We start from the raw sequence: 11,939 nt of genomic DNA on the forward strand, positions 1-11,939 counted from the left end.
CCACAGAAGGCTAGCCTGGGGTCCCCGAAGAGTGCTGCCAATCACGCATGGGCAAAGGGAGAGGGGCAAACCCGGGGACACTCACCGAGCGGTGGCCGCCCCGCCGGCTCGCGACACACAGAGCGCGCGGGGCTGCCCAGGTGGCGCCGCGAAGCGGGCGCGAGTTTGAAAGTCGCTCTCGGAAGCGGCTGGAGCCGCCGGCCACTCCCGCCCACGACTGGCCGCTCTGCGGTCCCAGCCTCGTCCCGCTGCGAGCACCGGACTTCGGGGGTCCCCAAAACGCGCACGGCTCCCCAGCACTCCGCAGGAAGTGGCCGCAGAACGGAGCCCAGGCTGCAGCGGGAGGGAGGGAGGGATTGAGGGAGGGAAAGAGGGAGGGAGCCAGGGAGGGGCGGACTAGGAATGTTTCCAGTGGGTGGAGACTGAGCTGGCGGCTGCGTTCCAGCAATTGGCGGCTCTCTGGGGGCCCCGGGAACCTTCCTGGCCAGGCGAGCGAACTGGGGCTCGGGCTGGAGGCAGCAGTCCGCGTGGCTAATGATTAACGCGCGCGGCCGGCCGTGTGGGCCCCGCTGGCCACCCCCCCATCCCCGCCACCTGGAGCTCTAGGATCCCAAGACACAGGCACGTGGTGGCGTTGGTTATCCTAGTGTCGCCAGCCTGATCTCACGCCGAAAGGGCGCCCAAACCTCCAGACTGGGAAAGACACCGGGCTCAGCCCCCTGGGCTTTCCCAGGTGAAGCAACTGGTTAGATAGAAAAAGGACGTCCTGGTCCTACTGGAGCAGGTCACCTCGGCCGCTGAGTCAGAAAGGCACGTCTCGAATTCCTCACCGAAACTAGATCTCGGTGGCACCTTTACAGTTGTAAAAATCTTGCCTTCTGACGAGAAAGAGATAAGAAGCCCATAGCTTGGGGCTTGGTGGGGCGCCCAGGTGGGGCTGTTAGTGAGAAAAGCAGATTGAGGAACCTGAGTGACAGAGGACCCCGTTTGGAATGTGCTCCGGCTACTGCCCTGGGAAAGTAGAGGATGGGAGGTTAAGGCAGCACAAGGACTTAGAAAACGGACGAGTAAGGTTTTGAGCAAGAAACACGTATGTTTACTGGTTTGTTTTGAAGCAGGATCTCAATTAGCAGAGACTGGCCGAGGGTGATCTTGAACGTAATGGTTCTCCTGCCTCTACCTGCCGAGGTCTAGGATAACTGGTGCGCACTACCACGCCCTAATTATTGTTTTTACTTTTTGATTTGAGACAGCGCCACACTTTGTAGCCCAGGCTAGCTCCGAACTGTAGGCGCTCCTTCAAAGTGCTGCAATTATAGGTGTGCGCTACTACGTCTCACTAAGCATAAATCTTTAAGCGGTAAAGATCTTAGGGGAGGGGAGGTTAGAGACTGTCCCAACACACCCACCAGGAGGAGGGTTGGGAGATGGGAACTCAGGGTAAGACCACAGGAGAAGTAGGACTCCCGGGTTAGACGTTAGCACCAGCTCCTTGGAACAGGAATTGACCGTTTTACACCAGCATTTAGAAGGCCAGGTGTAGACAAGTGAGAATCGTAAATGGCTTATAGAATCCCCTCCACCACAGCATAATGCCTGAACCTTTCACTAACTACCCTTAAAAAAAAAAAAAAAATGCTGCTCCAGGGAAAAGCAAACACCTAGTGATTTACGGGACGGGAGGGGAGAGGCGGGGCGGGGCAGAGCGAGAGGAAATGGCTTTTAGGTGACTTTGAAACGAGATTCCTGCTGAGAGTAAGGTATCCTTACTACTGACTGAGGGAGGCGCTCCTCCTGACAGGCCCAGAAAATTAGGCCCACATTACTTAGTCAGCAGGTTAGGCCTGAGGAACGGCAGACTAGAAGGCAGCACTGGTGAGAGCCAACATTGCCAGAAAGGGACGGTAGAGATAAAACTACAGGGTGGGATGGAAAAGTGAGATGTCTTACTCCTTCCCTCCTGGCACCTATGTTAAACTCCAACTTCCAAAGACGTCTCCCCACCCCCACCCCGCGACTTTAGAACGCACACCTCACTCCTCAGCCAGGAAAAATGTCTATCAAATGTACTGTACGTTATAGGTGCTAGGGTAGGAATACACATTACTCCCATTTTGCATGAAGAATACTGAGGCTCTGAGGATGGTGCAGTCTGGCCAAGATCGCGTTGTCAGCTAAAGAGTAGTCTGACAAGAGCCTGATGGGTGGACACTGGAGTGTTTGTTGTGTTAGCCTTACTTTGAGAATTTTACAAGAACAATTGCGGTTGAGAAGGAGAAACTGAGGCTTGGCCATGCAGCTGGTGGGTGGTAGACCTGAGGTCATTAGCAGGGAAAACTGCATTTCACCAGCTCCTTCTCCCCTTACTTCTAGACACTTGTTCTATCGAGCACTTGATTCTAACGCCCCACGTGGTTTCTAATTTATATGCCTGTTTCCTGAAAAGATTGTAATCTCACTTATGTAGGAAGCATTCAATAAGGCTACGGTGAAGCCAGATGAAACAACCCAGGGTTTATGAGAAACCAGAGTTTCCTGCCTCGGAACCCAAGAGTTCATGTCTGGCCCAGGATCTCTCTACAGCAGCCCCCTTGCAGCTCTGAGCCTGCCTTTCCACCCATTCAGCCACCTCACCCTGCTATTAAATCATTTATTATTATAATAACACCTTGAGTCTCAGTAATGCTTTTAATCTAAGGTCTCAAAGTATCTAACAAATACAAATTAATTCATCTTCACACTCCCCCCCACTAGGATGGGAGAATGGAGTTGCTCTCCCTAGTTTATGGGTGAGAAAACCAAACAACCTAGAGTGAAGATGACTCACGAGGATCCAGTGCAGGGTTTCTCGTCCCTTCACCTCCTTCTGAATGAAAATTTCAAATCCCAGAGACAAAGGCTATTGAGTTTTCACAATAAAGGACATTTCCAAACTGTCATTTCAGCTGCTCTATTGTGGACCTCAGGAAAGGGAGGGGTGTAAACACAGGAGATAGGTCCCCAGGGGCTATGTTCCCTGGCTTTGAGGAAGAGCCTTGGCTTGCTGCTGCTGACAGAGAATTCATCCCCAAACATGGAAGAAATCCCTCTTGAAAGAGACGCTATTACATTATTGCAGTGCCTTCAGAGTTGAATTTTTGTAATGTTTCTCAAAGTGTGGTAGAGCCTAGCATGGACAAGGCTCTGGGTTTCAAGCCCAGAACCACAGAAAACAAGAAAGAAAAACAAAAAACAAAAACCCTCACAGCATCAAACTCTTATGTATTAAAAGAGTGAAGGTCTAGGGTTACAGCAGATTGCTTGGGTAACATATAGGAGGGTCTGTGACTGGGACATGATAGTCCTGGCAGGCAGGACTACATAGTGAAACCCGAAGGAGGGAGGGATGGAGGGAAGGAGGGAGGGAGAGAGAGAGAGAGAGAGATGAAAGACAGCTCAAAGATAAAGAGACAACTAATTTTTTAAAATGTGTAAAGGATCTGAATAAACATCTCCCCAAAGAAGCTATACAAATGGTCAATAAACACATGCCAACAGCTTAGCCAAAGATATGGAAATAAGAAACAGTGAAACACTGCTTCATCCACGAGGATGCCTGTAATCAGTGAGTGTCCTTGAGGACAGGAAGAAACTGCAACCCTCTCACACTGCTGGTGTATCCATTTTGCAGAACAATCTGGCCATTCTTCAAAGGTTAAACATAGATTTGCTTTATGACCACAATTCCAGTCCCAGGAATGTACCTAGAGAAACGAGAACACCTGTCCACACATAACTGTAGACATAAATGATCATTGCAGCATTATTCCTATCAGACCCACAATAGAATCCCCAAGGGCCCTCAACCACTGATAGTAACAGAGTGTCATGTAGAATACAATAGAATGAAGTTTCAGTTCCTGGGTGAACCTGAAAGGATATTGCTGAGAAACCAATCATAAGAGACCAGATATTGTATAGCTCCATTTATGAGAACTGTCCAGAATAGGAAGTTGGAGGGAATGAGGAAAACTGCTAACCAGTCCAGGACTCTAAAATATTGTGACAATTACACTATTATAACTGTTGAGTTGCAGTTTTGTGTTGGGAATTGCACCCATGCATATATCTATGCACCAAACATAGATTCTCTCACATGAGTTACACAGTAGCCAGAACCGTACATTTTAAATTAGAATTTAACCAGATGGGTCAGGGTGGGTTTTTTTTGGGGGGGGTGTCATTATTGTTGTTGTTTGTGCTGGGGGTTGAACCTAGAGTCTTGTACTTACTAGGAAAGTATGCTTCCACCTAGCTATATGCCTGGTCTTTGGGCTTTTATGTTGAGATAGAGTCTTACTAAGTACCCAGGCCTGGCTTGAGCTTACTTAAGGCTGTGATCCTCCTGCCTCGGCTTCCTGAGTAGCTAGCTTATGCCACCAGTCCCAGTTCCACACTGTTCTGGGATTTCTGGAGTTAAGGGACCTCTTGCCTCCAGCCTCCTTTATAAGTAGTTACGTCCATCTCTCTATTAGCCAGGGTTCTCTAGAGTAATGGATCTCAACCTTCCTAACACTACGACCCTTTAATACAGTTCCTCATGTTGTGGTGACCCCCAATTATAAAATTATTTTCGTTGCTACTTCATGTTAGGTTTTTGCTTAAATTAGAAAGAAAGAATGGGCACAAGATGAGACATGAGACTCTTAACCAGTTTATTATATCATGGAGAGCTAGTGAGAGAGAAATAGAAGAGAGGAGGAAAAGAGGCAGAGAGAGAAGTGAAGAGAAGAGAGAGAAGAGACCATAAGTGGGCAGGGATCTGTCTTTTAAAGGGGTCCTCTACACCTGCATACAGACATAGTTCCCATGGAACCCTGGGCTGACCAGGGTACTGCCTGAGTGGATTCTGCCAGGTAACAGGGGCAGGCCAGCATAATGCCTGAACCTTTCAATCCCACCTGTACTTATTATTAAAAATGTTGGGTGTTAGGCATGGCAGATTAAGGAATAAGGGTGCCAAATACTCTCAAGACTGCTTCCTGCTGATGTGGGGGGCATTGATCATCTTTGGGGGACCTGAGAAGGCTGGGATGCTGTCATGTCCTGGGGTATCTGGTTGCTCCATTGAAGTCCAGTCTGTATGGAACTCTGGCACCTCTTTGACCTGGAAAGATGTTGGCAGAGCAGAGGACAAGGCTAAGTTTAGGAAAAAAAAATCTTTTCTTAGGTCCTGGTACTTGAGGGGAGGATTGTAAGATGAGGGAGGGGTTCCCGAGGTGTCCCAACATGAGGGAAGGGAGTCCTGGGACCAGGGAAAGATTGAATAATATTTATTTGGAGTGAATCTGACCTGTTTGTTTGGATCCAATTCAGCTCCCTGGAACTTACAAGAATCCTTAGAGTTTGTAGAAACATAAGTATTAGACACATTAGCAGCATATTCATGTTAGAAGCAACTTGGCTAAAGCATTAACATTTTAAAATTGACAATGAAAAGCATCTTCATCTTGACCTTGTAGTTATGATCGTATAGTGGTATTATAGAACTTTACTATGAACAGTAGCATGAGAAAGAGAGAAATCCAGAACATATTTCATTCTTTTTAATGTCTCAACTCACTTTATCATCACTTAAGCCTTTTTATCCTCAGACCTTCATAACTTTAATTCATACACCTTACATTACCATCTTAGACCTTTCCATCCTCAGACCTTTATACCTTACATTCTTAGACCTTCATAACTTACATTTTCCTATCATCACATAGATAGACCCTAAAATACCTGTTCCTGAAATCTGTTTTGCTTTAAGCTGGCAAGACTACCAGTCGTCAAAAACATCAGAGTTCTTGAGAAGGATAAGATTTTACCTGAATTAATGATTAAAGAATAACAGAGATTTGCCAGCAGGCTGTATGGACAGTCACCCCAAGGTCCTCCATCCATGGTTGTGGGCTGCACAGCATATGTCTTCTTGCGGGACACCTGCCTTCTTGCTGATAGCATGGGACTTGTGGATTGGGAACTATAGGAAGACTCGCTTACCGTTGACCCAAGCAATGAGGGGAAAGTCGATTCCACTGTCCTCTTGTCCACAGTCTGGAGTGCTTTGTAGCAGTTGAGGTGAAGGGCAGGGTTGCTCAGTGACTAGCTTTGTCACTGACTCGAGATGAAGTTTCTTCAGTGCCCATCAGTCTTCTTGGAGGAAATGGGGTGGAGCCAGCAGCTGGCCTATCTCTCTGTTATAAAAAGCTTCTTTATAAAATATTTTAAATGCTGATGGGCATTGGTGGTGAGTGCCTTTAATCCCAGCACTCGGGAGGCAGAGACAGGCGGATCTCTGTGAGTTCAAGCCCAGCCTGGTCTACAAGAGCTAGTTCCAGCACAGCCTCCAAAGCCACAGAGAAACCCTGTCTCGAAAAACCAAAAAAAAAAAAAAAAAAAAAAAAAAAATTTAAATGCCATTTTCTCTAGATCTCTGAGCATTTGAGAGCTGTCTGTTTAGTATCTTAGCAGTCAAAAATTTGCCTTTAGTTAGAGAAAAATCCCCCTTTGTAATAAAAAGCTGTACCTTTGTGAACGGCTTACAGGATGGACTGAGTGGAATTCAGTGCCTTACAATAATAATTCAAAGCCTGTGGCCCCCAGCTTCCCCAAAACAACTGAAAAGGAAGGTTCATAATTAACTCTTAGAGAGGGCTGTGGCCTCTTGGAGGGAAATGGTCCCTCCTTTATTGATAGCTTCCTCTGTTCTTGGTGTCAGAAAAATGTCACATCAGAAAGGGGAAGAGGCTGTTGGGGAAGGGAAAGGAGGACAGTCCCACGTACAGCTCACTGCCACCTCATGGGTGTCTGAAGGAAATACGCTGTTTGTCTTTGTGTCTGAAACAGAGGCGTTTGCCAAACACTTGCGGTTTTTCAAGAAGCAGGGAGCCCGTGTGAACCACTTTTGGAGACCACTTATGTTCACTTCCTTATCAGTAGATAAAAGGGCCTAGTCAGCACTCACAACACCTGAGACAGAGAGTTGGCACCCAACACATCAGCCTTCGAGGCGCTGGGCTTGCTATATACACAACTTGCTGGTGTTCATTCCCTGACTTCTGGCCTGTGGGCTGCTATTCTGTCTGTGTGACTGTGTATAGATAGACAAGCTGTACCTTGTGAATGGGCATCTGGGGTAGACCTACTGGGTGAGATGGTATTTTGAGTTGTTTGCAGTGACTTCTGGATCCTTCTGTACCTGAGCTTTTCAGGCATGGGGTTCATAGGAATCACTGGAAAATTTCTTTCTTTTTTTACTCTTTCCATTTTTTCATCATTCTTTTATTTTACATACCAAGTTTCCCCTCCTTCCACTCCTCCTGTTCCCTTCACTGGAAAATCTTCAATTCAGAGCGATGCAGATCTGCATTCTTTTTGTTGTTTTGTGGGTGTCTGATAGGTCTCATGTAACCATGAGCCTTGAGCCCCTGTGCCTCCTGCACTGACTTTCTGAGAGCTGAAAGTACTAGCATGCACATGACGCCCAGCTTTAGAATGTATATTCTTTGTTTGTTTTTAATTTGTTTGTTTGCTTTGGTGTTTTGAGACAGGGTCCCTGTGTATCTCTGGCTGGCCTGCATCTCGCTCTGGAGACCAGGCTGACCTCAAAATCAGAGATCCACCCGTCTTTGCCTCCTGAATGCTGGGATTAAGGTGTGTGCCACCATGCCTGGCTCGGTATGTGCATTCCTCAAATAGGATTTTCTTTTTTTAATTATGTGTGTGTATAGGCAACTGCAGAGGCCAGAAGTGCTAGAGTCCCTTGCAGCTGGAGTTACTGGTGTTTGTGGGCTTCTCCATGTGGGAACTGGGAACCAAACTCTGCCCTCTGTAAGAGCAGTAATGCAGTAACGCTCCTAACAACTACTGAACCATCTCTCCAGCCCCATAAAAATTTATTACATTTATTTATTTATTTGGTGGGGCGCACATATGTGCCTGTTCACACATGCTTACAATCCCCTAACCCCCCAAAAGCTAAAAGGGCCTTACTAGTGAGGCCTCCTGACTTTGGAGTGAGTCTGGCTGTTACATTAAATCAGACAAAGGAGTTCCAACTGGATTCACATGCACTTCTCAATCCTCAACACCTTAGTGAGCAGCAGGGCAGGGCAGGGCAGGTCTTCCAGGGACTCTACAGTATCCTTCCAAAACAGTGAACAAGAGCTTAATTACCAGGTAATTGCCCAGTTGCTTGCAGAGGGAAGACAGCTCTCCTTGACTATAATTGGGGCTGTGTTTTCCTCACTGGCCTGTGAAAAAGGCCTGGCTCTCTCCTGTCTTTACAGAGATGGCTGAGCAGTCAAGCCTGCAAACCCACAATGCTCACTCTGCATACCCTTCTCTTGGTCTCTGCACCAGACCATACAGGAAACATGAGTTGGTTATAACCACTAAAGTACTGTGGCCCAGTCCCTAGAGTCTCTAAGATCATCATCAGCTTGTCTAGGAAAGTGGGGAATAAACACAGGGGTGGGTGGCATAGCTGAGCATTTCCACCTGCACAGTGACAAGACTCACAGGCTGTCCTATCCTTGGCTGCCAGGTGCTTCTACCGAAACCGACTGCTGCTTCATGTGGGACCAATCACCTTGCCTTTGTCATCCCTTGTTACTCTCCTGTGTGTAATGAGGCTGCTTTCCTCTCATCATTATAGAATTTTCAGGGTCTCTTTCAGTCTTGAAAACCTTGGATTCTGCCATATTAAAACGATGTAGCTCAGTTAGTAGAGTTACCTTATCATGCAAGAGGCTCTGTGTTCCATCCCCAGCACCACAGAAACCAGGCTGTAATTTCAGTACCAGGAGATGGAGGTAGGAGACAGGAGGATCAGAAGGCCAAAGTCACCCTTGAATTTTTGGTCATCCTGGGCTTTATGAAACTCTGTCTCATAGAAAGAAAAAGGGAGGGAGGGAGGGAGGGATGGAGGGAGGGAGGGAGGGCAGATGTGAGAGACAGAGACCAAACATGGAATCTAGAAGGTCAGGTCACGTATCCCATGTCACATAATCCTTGATGGCAGGGCAAAAGACATAAACTCAGACCTCTCTGTAGCTTAATCCTGTGTTTTTAGCCACCAAAACTGCCTACCCCTGGCCTTAGACATCCAGCTAATAGGCTAAGGCAAGGGTAGTGGGAGCAAACTTCAACAAATTAAACCCCAGAAAGATACATCTTATTCTGCTGTGTCCAGTTAATGGAGTTTGCGTACCTCTGTCTACACCCAATAGTGAGTAACAAACGCATCCGGGGCTTGGTAAGAGAATGAATGACAAAAGGAGAATGAAATGTGTATTCAGGGTCATAAAGCTCAGAAGGGAAGAAAAAGCAAAAAGACTCAGAACACACACATGAGGCTCCCAAGCCAGCAACAGCTGTCACCCAAAAGTCCACTGCTGCGACTTGGAGAATGTGATGGAGCAATGCTGAGGGTACCAAGCACCGCTGAGAGGACATCAGATCTCCTGGGCTTGGAGTTATAGGTGTTTATAGGAGCCATTGTGTGGGTGCCCAGAACTGAACTTGGGTACTCTGGAAGGGCAAGTGCTCTTAATCCCTGAGCCATCTCTCCACCGCCCCCTCACTGCACTTCCACAGGATTCTTTTTGCAGTTTAGTTTTTGCTCTATAAGGTAAATGGCTAAGGTGCCTATTAACATGTCAATGCTGATCAATGCTTACAGCCAGGCCACGCTCTCTCAGCAGGGCAGGGACCTGTTATGGAGTCCTAGCTCCTCTCAAAATTTCTCATACACATCCCCACTCCCTCCTCTCAACCTCTCCAGTCCCTTGAGCTTCCCTTCCCCTCCCCCAGCTTGTTTTTCCTATGTAATCTAGCTGTTTTTACCATGTGTTCTCTTGGTTCTTTTCTTGGTCCTCAGCTCTTTCCTTGGTTCACTTGCCCTCTTTCCTCTCTCTCTCCTGTCATGGCCCGTTCTATTCTGCTGGCCATCTTCAGTCTGGACCCTTCCAGATGCCTCTGGCCCTGCTCTCCCTCGTATCTACAGTAAACCTTCTCTGCAACTGCACCTGGAAGTTATTTCCTCATTTTCATTCAGTAAGACTCAAACCCAGGGCCTCATACAGGCAAGCTAAACCCTCCACCTCTTCTCGTTGAAAGTGGGCTCCTCCTGCTTCAGCTTCTTGAGAAGGTGGGGTTCTAGGCATGCACCCCCACACCCTGCTAGCTCTATTCCTTGAGCAATCCATTTAAAATCTCCATACCTCAATCTGGAAGTGAAAACATTGGTAGGGCGTTTAGCAGCAGTTCCTAGCTAATAATGGCTTGCTGTTGCTGTTTGTCTGGTTGGCTGGTTTTCTTTTTAAATTTCAGATCACAAGGGCTGGGTTGCCAAGCCCAACCGAAATATTCTAGTTTCCTTATTGCAGAGATTTGACTAGCCAGAAGATACCCTCATCTTCCTCAGTTAATAGGTGTGGCTCTCCTGGGGAACTTCAGTTCATAGTTATGTATCTAAGAAGGAAGGTACTTACCTAGCCATCCAACCAGCCAGCCACACATCCATCAATCCATCAATGCATCCCGTAGCCATTTGTCAGCTGTCCTCATTACCGGGACTTGTACACTTAGTCTAAGGCATGATATTGCTCCAGGGGGGTAAGCAAGTAACCAAACCAAATAATAAGTTCCAAAACAAATAGAAAAGATTTTCCAAACTGTATTTTCTGTGTGAGTGTTTATTATTGTACCTGGAGGAAAGAAAGCTATTCCAGCCCCGCCCCCCAGGTTTAACAGTGACTCCGAAGGCATGCATTTGCTTTCCGAAGCACAAGATTGTGTTTATCTCAAGGCTCTTCTCAGCACTCAAGAGGCTTTTGAATTATTTTTAAATAGCTGAGTGTTGTCAATCCTGGGTGTTTTTAGATTGGGGGAGAATGTCTGGGAAATGGCTGACTGTCACTCAGTCTCGCTCTGGTGGGAGAAGCCCCATAGGGAAATTAATTCTAAATGAGACTCTTAAGGAATCCCACTCTTAAGAGTGTGATTCTGTCAACACTCAACACCTGGCAGCTCATGACATCAGCGCAGCCTCGGTTGTGAACGCAGGCATGCTAGTTCTTCATACCGCACATGCCCATATACCCTGCAAGACTCACAGGCTGCGTGCTTGAAATGCAAGGCTCTTACAGAGTTTTTTGCTCCCATAGAAACATGAGAGCTTAACTATAGAAAAGAAAGGTCTCTATTATTTTCCCACCCTCCTCCTTCAGCATGGAGTATCAACTTAGTATGTCTTTAGGTTTTATTGTGTTCCAAAGTTTAATTCTAAAAATCACTGTTTGAAGACTGGAGATGTAGCTTGGTGATACATCACTTCCCTAGCATTTGTGAGGTCATAGGTTCAATTCCCAGTACCACAAAACGAAACAATCACAAAATTATTGTTTGAGTAACTGACATGAGTTTCATTTAAAAAAAAAAATTAAATGGAGAGGGCTGGATGACGGCTCAGGCAGTCAAGAACACTGGCTCCTCTTCCAGGACCCAGGCTCAGTTCCCAGAACCCACTTGGCAGCTCATAACCATCCATAACTATAGTTCCAGGGAACCTGACTGCTCCCTCCTCTGACCTCTGAAGGCAGAAGGCACACACTTAGTTCACATGCATACATGCAGGCAAAACCTTCATACACATAAAATAAAAAATAAAACTTTGAGGGGAGAGGTTTCAAGATAAGGTTTCTCTGTATAGTCCCAGCTGTCCTAGAACTTGCTCAGTAGACCAGACTGGCTTCAGAGAGATCCACCTGCCTCGGCCTCTGCCTCTGCCTCTGCCTCTTGTGTGCTGGGATTAAAAGTATGTGCCACCATCAGCTGGCTGAAAATAAATAAAACTTTGAAACAGAGGCAGGTGGATGGATCTCTGAATTTGGGGCCAGCCTGATCTACAG

General features: G+C 46.8%; 1 protein-coding gene across 14 annotated transcripts in view; it reads right to left on the reverse strand.

Annotated features, from left to right (window-relative positions):
• Plekhg3 (pleckstrin homology and RhoGEF domain containing G3) overlaps nucleotides 1–330 on the reverse strand; it is a 42,766-nt gene extending 42,436 nt beyond the window's left edge. For 13 of the 14 annotated variants that reach the window (XM_035445221.1, XM_027418317.2, XM_027418314.2 and 10 more), the window contains exon 1: nucleotides 86–210. The gene's annotated coding sequence lies outside the window, so the exon portion shown is untranslated. Of the gene's footprint in view, nucleotides 1–85; nucleotides 211–258 lie in introns of those variants that run through there. The other variant, XM_027418310.2, reaches the window with a different exon arrangement.
• Nucleotides 331–11,939: the final 11,609 nt, after the last annotated feature.

This window comes from Cricetulus griseus, chromosome 5 (assembly GCF_003668045.3).
Source record: "Cricetulus griseus strain 17A/GY chromosome 5, alternate assembly CriGri-PICRH-1.0, whole genome shotgun sequence".
NCBI lineage: Eukaryota > Metazoa > Chordata > Mammalia > Rodentia > Cricetidae > Cricetulus > Cricetulus griseus.